The sequence below is a fragment of the Sminthopsis crassicaudata genome, chromosome 3 (assembly GCF_048593235.1).
Source record: "Sminthopsis crassicaudata isolate SCR6 chromosome 3, ASM4859323v1, whole genome shotgun sequence".
In the NCBI taxonomy this organism is placed as follows: domain Eukaryota; kingdom Metazoa; phylum Chordata; class Mammalia; order Dasyuromorphia; family Dasyuridae; genus Sminthopsis; species Sminthopsis crassicaudata.
The window spans coordinates 461,196,117-461,204,845 of NC_133619.1; the positions used below are offsets into that span (position 1 = coordinate 461,196,117).

General features: G+C 32.3%; 1 long non-coding RNA gene across 2 annotated transcripts in view; it reads left to right on the top strand.

Annotated features, from left to right (window-relative positions):
* The window catches only part of LOC141562968 (uncharacterized), a 128,851-nt gene extending 121,088 nt beyond the window's left edge, over positions 1-7,763 (top strand). For both annotated transcript variants that reach the window (XR_012488291.1, XR_012488290.1), the window contains 4 exons: positions 1,790-1,896; positions 3,203-3,255; positions 4,783-4,980; positions 6,450-7,763. This is a non-coding gene — a long non-coding RNA (uncharacterized LOC141562968). The remainder of the gene's footprint in view (positions 1-1,789; positions 1,897-3,202; positions 3,256-4,782; positions 4,981-6,449) is intronic.
* Positions 7,764-8,729: the final 966 nt, after the last annotated feature.

Consider the following 8,729-nt stretch of genomic DNA (forward strand, 5'->3'; position numbering starts at 1 on the left):
AAAAATGATTATATTAAGTTTAAAAAAAGTTTTTATACAAATAAAACAAATGTAGAGTGGATTAGAAGGGAAGCAGAAAACTGGAAAAAAATTTACATCCAAGGGTTCTAAAAAAGACCTCATTTCTAAAACTCTAGTCATATGAAAAAATTCTCTAAATCCCTACTGATCAGAGAAATGTATATTAAGACAATTCTGAGGTGCCACTATATACCTCTCAGTTTGGCTAAGATGACAGATAAAGATAATGATATATCAGACGGGAAAACTGGAACACTAATACATTGTTGGTGGAGTTGTAAACTGATCCAACCATTCTGGAGAGCAATTTGAAATTATGCCCAAAGGACTATAAAACTGTGCATACCCTTTGATCCAACAGTGTTTCTATTGGGCCTGTATCCCAAAGAAATCATAAAGGAGGGAAAGGTACCCACAAGTGCAAAAATGTTTGTGGCAGCCCTCTTTGTAGTGAAAAGGAATTGGAAACTCAGTGAATGCCCATCAATTGGAGAATTGCTAAATAATTTATGGTATAGTGATATTATGGTATATTATTGTTCTATAAGATGATCAGCAGATAATTTCAGAAAGGCCTGGAGAAACTTCCATGAACTGATGCTAATTGAAATGAGTAGAACTAAGATAACATTGTACACAGCAACACCAAGATTATGCAATGATCACTTCTCATGAAAGTGGCTCTTTTCAACAATGAGGTGATTACAATAGACTTGTGATGAGGAGAGCCATTTGCATCTAGAAAGAGGATTGAATGTGGGTCACAATATAGTATTTTCACCGTTTTTATTATTGTTTACTTGCTTTTTATTTTTTTCATTTTTGTTTACCTTTTTGATCTGATTTTTCTTGTGCAGCATGATAATTATAGGTAGAATAATAATTTTATACAAATATGTATAGAAGAGTAGCACATATTTAACATATATTGGATTACTTGATGTCTAGGGGAAGTAGTGGGGCAAGGGAGGGAGAAAAAATCAGAATTCAAGGTTTTGCAAGGATGAATGCTAAAAACTGTCTTTGCAAATATTTTGAAAATAAAAACATATTTAAAAATTAATTTCAAAAATTGCAAAATTTCCTAACTATACATTGTTTTGTTATATTTTTAATGATCCTAATACATTAATTAAAATGCTGCATATTGTATTATAGTGTGATTTATGTGAGTTTCTTTCAAATTTTTGGTAGCATCTAGTATTTAACTGAGAACAATTCAGTGAAGTTCTCTTTCTCCAGTTGCAAAATATTCTCTAAGAGAACAACTAACTTTATCGTCTTTGTAAAAATTAAAAACTAAGCACATTTAAAAGCAGGTTCTTTATATTTTGTAGGAAAGGAAGAATGTGAAGCATATAAATACAATAATTGTCATTAAGTAGTTTAGAGGGTGATCTTATTTTACTATTGATGGTTATTATAAATATTATTTTTAATCATGCTATTAATAGCTTCTATATTGGCCATTTATTCAAATTGAGTTTATTTTAAACATCATTAGTAGAAAATGATTTGTCGATTTTGTTTCACAAGTATGTTTCCCCAAAAATCTCCAGTGAAAGTGCTCCAAAATGTTCACATTGAAGCTACAATGTTCCCACTCAGCAATTATTTTTTTAAATAGATATATAACCTGAATAAAATAGGATAGATGATATAAGCAAGGTATCATATTTATTTTATTATACTTATGTATAAAATAAATTAAAAATAAATAATACAAAATAAAAAATAAAAGGAATGTAAATTCTCTTTTTTTTTCCAGGAATTCCAGTAACTAAACAGTTTTGAATGGCCCAAATACCCTTCATTGAACAAGATGATGTAAACTTTTCCTGCTGACATAGAAGAAAGTAAAATTTAAATATTTAGGTAATTTTGTTTGTAATTTTTTGAGAATATTATCAGATATTTTTGCTTTTAGTATAAATGAATATGGCACTCATTACTTCCTCTACTCTGAAAGAAAATTATTTTTCTAAATATTTCACATTCATAAAGTATTATTTTTCCTAATTATTAATCTATTAATAAAATTTTGTTTATGCCTTTTAGATATTAAAATACAAAAGTAAACCATTTAATATACTTTCCTTTTATTATAATGTAGTACATTAAAAAAAAAAAACATTTCTACTGTGTATTAAATCCAAACCAATAAAAGAATGCACCCAGGAATTCATTTTTAAAAACCTTAGTTTTAAAAATTTGTATTCCACATCATAATATAAAAAAAAAAAAAAAATCTGTCCCTCTGCCGGACTAATGTTAGTTTGATGATTATACTAATATTAACTGCTTTACTTGAGTAAGCAAAGAGAAGTAAAATACCAGTCAGACCAGCTGTTAATTCACAGAATGTTGTACTATGCTTATTAAAAATACCCAAAAGATGTACCTTTGTGGTTCAGTCTTTTGAATTAGAATCAGAATATTAATCATGCTTCAGGCCTAAATTAAACATTGGAAGGCCCCTTAAGAATTTTCACCAAATTTTCTTGGATTTTTCTTTATTGGGTCTTCCTGGACTCTGTTTAGCTCTGTAATTGCTTTGCTCCTTTGTTGATAGGTTAAAGCACAATGTGATTTTCCCCATGTCATAATATTTAAGAGGACGGCTCAATGTTCTACTCCTAGGTGTGATGTGCAGCTGAGACACAGATATATAACAGGGATATTGTTTACAGTGGCAGAGAAATTGCGGGGTGAGGACTAGAGTGGAGCAAAAGTCCATATTCATACAATGTGCTGAATCTTGTCTCTGCATCATTTATATTTCAAAAGGGTTATGTCCAGTGGTCCTACCAAATACAGTTGACCTTACAGATATGTGTGTGAATTGATTCAGCATTTTCTTCAAACAGTAGGAGAAAAAAAAATAGATATAAAACATCTGTATGCAACATTTGAATAAGTATCATCATCAGATTTCAGTGTAATTCTTATTATTAATAATAAATGTATTAATGGCCTACTTACTAAGTCTACAGCATGTCCAATGAAGTGAAAAAGTATATGGGTTTTTGGTTTTTGAATCATCAACAAAATGAATTGAGCCCAGTAGCATGTGAATTGGAGTCTTATTTAAGTGTTTAAAGAAGTTGGAAAGTGCTTTTATTTCTGTGGAGATTCAGGAATTACCCCATATTTAATCTTGGTAATCTCTTCCATTTACAAGGGAATTTGGATGGAGGATATCATAAGAGAGATACAATATTCTAGGCTCTCTATGTGAGTATTCAAAGGGAAGTGAACCTACATATTTCTAAATGGAAGATATAAGACAATGAGAATATTGCTTTTGAGTGTAATAACATTTTCTTTCTATTGTACTATTAAAAGTCTGGATTATAATAATTTCTCTACTTTTTGTTTTCTTTCATATTAGATTTTAATTTCCTTGAGGTCAGAGTTTAATTATTAAATAATAATAATAATAATAAATAATATTAGTAATAGAATAATTATATTACTTTAAAATTTGCAAAAGATTTTATATATCATCTACATACATAGTGAATAGAGTGATGGCCTTGGAAGGAAGACTTAAGTTGAAATTCAGTCTTAAACATTTACTTACTGTGGGAATCATGGCAAATCACTTAATTTCTCTCACAACCTCAGATTCATCATAATAAAATATGGATAATAATAGCACCTGATTCAAGAATTTTTGTGAAGATCAAATGAAATCAAACATGGAAAGTGTTTTGAATAGTAATGCTAGCTATTATTATTAATACTTTTCCACTTAATCTCACCTTTGTTGTCCAGTGCTTAGTACAGTGCCTAGTACAAGGTTAAGTGTTTAATAAATCCTTGTTGACTTGTCTGATTTCCATCCTAGCACTTTAGCACAATCCCTTCCTATATAATACATGCATTCATTCAAACCTTAAGCAGCTATGATTTCATCATTTCCTAGGAAAGTTTTGCCTTCTGAAGTAGATTACACCCATTTATGATTTAACAGATAAGCCCTATGGAGTTTTCTGAAGAATTGAAAGGCTGTGACTTGCTCATGGTCACAAATTAAGTATGTCTTAGAGGTGAATTTTGAACTCAGTTTTTCCTGACTCCAAGCTTCACACTTTATTCTCTAGTCACACAACTTCTATATGCTTTGTACATAGCACTTAATAAATATTTATTGAATTAAATTAATATGATGGGATTATAGACTGAGGGCTGAAGAGGAATTTGAAGGTCATCTAGTCCAACCCACTCATTTTGCAGTAGCCATATGTTAGAATCTAGGCCTTGTAATTTCAAATAAAAACAATCATCTTTTCACCATAATTGAATACAATTAGGCAACTGTTTAATTATAGAATACATTTAGCCTTAGATATTAGACAAACTGTTTTTTCCAAAAGTGTTCAGCATAAACAAAAATACATATATAATGCATATGTGTAGTTGTACATAGATATGCAAATATACACATATGTATTTATGTATAGATACATATATTGTACACATAAAATCAGTTTGATGGAAAATTATGACCAGAAAGCATCATTGAGCAGATAGACACTATAATAAAAACCAAGTCCATTTTTGTAGATGTACCAAATCATGTCAGGAAGAATCTTTATCTCTAAAGTCCTGGTAAATGGCCTCTATGACCCTAGGAAAATCATTTAGCTCTCAGCACTCTGATACTCTGAGACTTGAAAACAGCTAACATAAAAGAGTTTTTTTGTTTTTTTTTGTTTTTGTTTTTGTTTTGTTTTGTTTTGTTTTTTTCACGACCAGGAATTCTCTAGCCCAATGAAATTACAGGGACATCACTATCACTGCTATTACCACCAAGATTGCCACCATAGAACAAATTTCAACCAACAAGTCACAAGCAACTAAAATTAAGATTTCTTTGGATTTTAATAATGAAGACCTTTGGTAAAACTGATTATTCAGCCTTTCAGAAGAAGTTCAGGATCAATTATTTGGAAAGTAAGATCATGCCATAAGGCAATGAGATTCTGACTACTTACTTCTATTACCAAACCAGCTGACCATAATTTAAATAGAAAAGAATTATGGGACACAAATTCTGCTAGAAGTGACTACTAAAAAGTTTAGAATACATATCATGAGTTTAGAAATTGGATTAACAACATAATAAATTACTTTTCCAAAGACAGCATGCAAACTAGGAGGGAAAATGTAATGAGTTTAGACCCTCAGGGCATGTCCTATTTTTTTTTTTTTTTTTAAAGCTGGGAGAAAGTAGATTTAAAACGTCCTGTGGAGAGACTAAGTATAATTGAAAATGAGAAGGGAACTGACCTGAATCATAATGCTACAGGTTCTAACTGGGACCTTTACGGGGCTGGGAAGATGCAGTGGTCCGGTGTATTAAGTACTTGGCTGAGATCTAAGCGTGTAAGGGAAGAAAGGTCATTTTACATTGAAGAGCAAGATCTCTAAATCAACAAATGGAATTACCCAGAACTTTTTAGAAGATGGATGCCGCATGAAAATGTGGTAGCTAGACATGAAGAAAAAGTCAAGCTATCTGAGACTGGGTAGCCATTTGTCATGTGAAATCAACTTATTTCCTTTTGGAAAATAAGAAGTTGCATTGTTAAATAGGAAAAATGAATTTGGATCATAATCAGAGGACAATTTTTTAGTGTCTTTACATGAAGTGATCTTTCTGCATAATTTTGCTTTGCAGGCAGAATGTCATTTTCATGTTTTTCATTTATGTATTCTTTTTTTAAGTAATTATGTTGGTTATGTGCATGTCGCTTTATTGGGAGGAAGTCATGCTGTTTAGATTGTCACTTTGGAGGATAGATGCACAAACATTTGATAGCATTATTGACTTAAATTTCATTTACTTTTGCAGTTTTATTTCATATCACAGCTTCTCTTATTCTTTATATTTCAATTGTCAGCTTATTTAATATTCTCAACACAAGGCATTCTCTCTTCTGCCTCTGTACTTTCCCATGTGATGTCCATATGCCTGGAGTGCTTTTTCTTCTTGCTTCTATCATTTAAAGTCCTTTAGGAAGCCTTGAGTTGTTAGGACTTTCTACTTCTTTGAATTATTTAATATTTATTGACCAGTTTGAATATTGTATCTATTCCAAAAGTCAAAAAGATGGAGAAGTTTCTTCAATCATCTACAACCAAAAAAATTTTTGTTTAAAGAAATCATACGCTAGTTTGAATATAACTAACAGCATAAGGTGAAATCCCCGTGAAATAACATTGGAGGATGTAAATACTCGGATCTCCCTTTCAGGGTCCCTCCTCACCCAACCCATCTGGTAGGCAATGTTCAAAATCACCTTTTGGGTTTGTGCTTCAGAGTTTAAAGATGGGGGTCTCTACTGTGACACCCATAGAAGTAATTTATTTAAAAAACCCCTTCAATATCACAAAAGCTGACAGTCATTTATTCTGTTCAGCAACAGGATGAAAAGGAAGATCAGTTGAAAGACAACATAGTACCCACAAGAGGCAACTACAGGGGAAAGAGCTTCTATGCCTGAAGAAAAGAGCACTGTAGACCCAGGGGCCTAGATCCTGGCATTAGGATGAATTTGCCTCTAATGAGCTCCAAAATGATCAGGCTGAGAAACAGCTGGGAGAGTTATATGGCAGTGGATGAAGAGGGTTCAGTTAGTGAGGAGGGAAAGAAAAGAGGAAAACCATTCAGAATAAAAAAGAAAGATTGAAAGATCAAAAGGATAATAAAGAGAAACCTAATGCACAAAGAAAAATGTCAACAGAAAGCCTCAAAAAAGATAGAAGAGAGAATAAATAAAAAGCTCTGAATCCCAGGCCATTGGACCAACAAGATAAAGGATTAGACATTTTAACTAATCTTTATAACCTTTCAAATCTTTCCAAGATAGAAATTCTTTGCCAAAGATGAATCAACTTTTTCAATGACCTGGAACATCAAGGATCCAAAAGAAGGTTTATAAACTCCTCAAATTAATTCCTAACTCATGCTCTCTCAAATCCTCCCCTCTTATTGCCCATTATTCTCCAGTGGTATCCAAGGCTTCCCAAGCTGACTGGACCAAAAGGTTTACTAGGAAATGTGACTTCACACCCTGATTCCTTCTTTTTCCAATACTATGAAAACCCAAGCTTCAAAGTGTAGAAATATCTTGAGGTTGTAACAATTAGCAGCAACACAATAGCATTCTGTGTTGAAATAAAGTTCTGCAAGAGGGAATGGGGCAAGATACATGTTTGGGCTTATAATTCCAATTCTCAAGGATCAATTTTTGTATTGGTGCTTTTTTTTATTTTCAAAACATATGCAACGATAATTTTTCAATATTGAACTTTGCAAAACCTTGTGTTCCAATTTCCCTCCCTTCATCCCCACACTTCCCCCTAGATGGCAAGTAATCCAATATATGTTGGACATAGTAAAAATATATGTAAATCCAATGTAGGCATATATATTTATGCAATTATCTTGCTGCACAAGAAAAATCAGATCAAAAAAGAAAAAAAAATGAGAAAGAAAATAAAATCCAAGAAGGATCCAATAAAAGAAATGAAAATGCTATGCTGTGATCTACACTCAGTCCCTGCAGTCTTCTCTCTAGGTATAAATGGCTCTCTTCATCAAGGATTATTGAAACTGATAGCAATCATCTCATTGTTGAAAAGAGCTACGTACATCAGAATGGATCGTCTTATAGTCTTGTTGTTGCTGTGTACAATGACCTTCTAGTTCTGCTCATTTCACTCAGCATCATTTCATGTAAGTCTCTCCAGGCCTTTCTGAAATCCTCTTGCTGGCCATTTCTTATAGAACAATAATATTCCATAACTTATTCAGCCATTCTCCAACTGATGGGCATCCACTCAGTTTCCAGTTTCTAGCTACTACAAAAAGGGCTACCACAAATCTTTTTGCACAGGTGGGTCCTTTTCCCTCCTTTAAGATCTTTTTGGGATATAGGCCCAATAGCAACACTGCTAGGTCAAAAAGTATGCACAGTGTAATAACCCTTTGGGCATAGTTCCAAATTGCTCTTCAGAATTGTTGTAACAGTTTACAATTCTACCACCAATGTATCAGTGTCCCAGTTTTCCCACATACTCTACAACATTCATCATTATCTTTTCCTGTCATTTTAGCCAATCTGAGAAGAGTATAGTGATACCTCAGAGTTGTCTTAATTTGCATTTCTCTGATCAATAGTGATTTAGAGCACCTATTCATATGACTATTGATGGTTTCAATTCCTTCTTCTGAAAATTGTCTGTTCATATACTTTGACCATTTATCAATTGGAGAATGGCTTGAATTCTTATAAATTTGAGTCAGTTATCTATATATTTCAGAAATGAGGCCTTAATTAGAACCCTTGAATGTAAAAAAAATGTTTTTCCTAATTTATTGCTTCCCTTCTAATCTTGTCTGCATTAGTTTTGTCTGTACAAAAACTTTTTAACTTAATGTAATCAAAATTATCTATTTTGTATTCAGTTATGACTTCCAGTTCTTATTTGGTCACAAATTCCTTTCTTCTCTACAGATATGAGAAGTAAACTGTCCTATGTGCTTCTAATTTGCTTATAATATCACTCTTTATGTCTAAATCATGAACCCATTTTGACCTTACCTTTGGCTGAATAAAGCTGCACCACAACAAGGGCATAATTGCAGAGCTGAGTTATCTTGCTCAATGTGTGAGAATAGTACCCTGTGGGTTTTA